The sequence below is a fragment of the Trachemys scripta genome, chromosome 22 (assembly GCF_013100865.1).
Source record: "Trachemys scripta elegans isolate TJP31775 chromosome 22, CAS_Tse_1.0, whole genome shotgun sequence".
Lineage (NCBI taxonomy): Eukaryota > Metazoa > Chordata > Testudines > Emydidae > Trachemys > Trachemys scripta.
In genome coordinates this window covers 12,813,549-12,814,168 of record NC_048319.1, presented here as the reverse complement: position 1 = coordinate 12,814,168, position 620 = coordinate 12,813,549, and the positions used below count along the sequence as shown (strand labels likewise).

The window sequence follows — 620 nt, the reverse complement described above, 5'->3', positions numbered from 1 at the left end:
GCCCCCCAAGGCCTGAGCCCCTCGCCCCCACGGTAAGGGGGCCCGGGCCCCTCCGCCCCCCAAGGCCTGAGCCCCTCGCCCCCACGGTAAGGGGCCCGGGCCCCTCCGCCCCCCAAGGCCTGAGCCCCCCGCCCTGGGAGAGAGGCCTCCCCCCGGAGACAGCCGGACGCAGCCCCTCACCTACCCAGCCAGCCCGGCTCCTGCTCCGCCTCCTCCTGTCACTCTCCGCCGGCCTCAGCCCTCAGCGCTCCCCAATATGGCGGCCGCTCCTGCCCGGCCCCTGCGCTCCCCGCGGCTCCGCCCCCTCCCCGCGCGGTGCATCACGGGAGCCTCCGCCCCCTCGCCCCGTTCGAATCAATACAGGAAGGAGGAGATACGCTCGTTGCCCATAGCAACCACTGAGGCCTAGCGGCGCCGGGCAGGGCCTCCATTTAAAGATTTTCTGTCCGGGGGCAGGAGGAGACGGGGGAGTTTCTGGGGGAGGGGTTCGGGCCTGGGCTGGAGTCTGGGAGTCGGCCGGGCCTGGGTTTGGAGCCGGGCCTGGCGGGAAGTTGGGGGGCTGGCGGAGGTTGTGGGCCCCAGGGTGGGTTTGGGGGGTTGTAGGGCCGGGAGTGGGTTCA

The 620-nt window shown here is 73.1% G+C and overlaps 1 protein-coding gene across 2 annotated transcripts in view; it reads right to left on the bottom strand.

Annotated features, from left to right (window-relative positions):
• The window catches only part of FZR1 (fizzy and cell division cycle 20 related 1), a 34,419-nt gene extending 34,128 nt beyond the window's left edge, over positions 1-291 (bottom strand). The window contains exon 1 of one of the 2 annotated variants that reach the window (XM_034755305.1): positions 185-291. The gene's annotated coding sequence lies outside the window, so the exon portion shown is untranslated. The remainder of the gene's footprint in view (positions 1-184) is intronic. The other variant, XM_034755306.1, reaches the window with a different exon arrangement.
• Between the last annotated feature and the right edge of the window lie 329 nt (positions 292-620).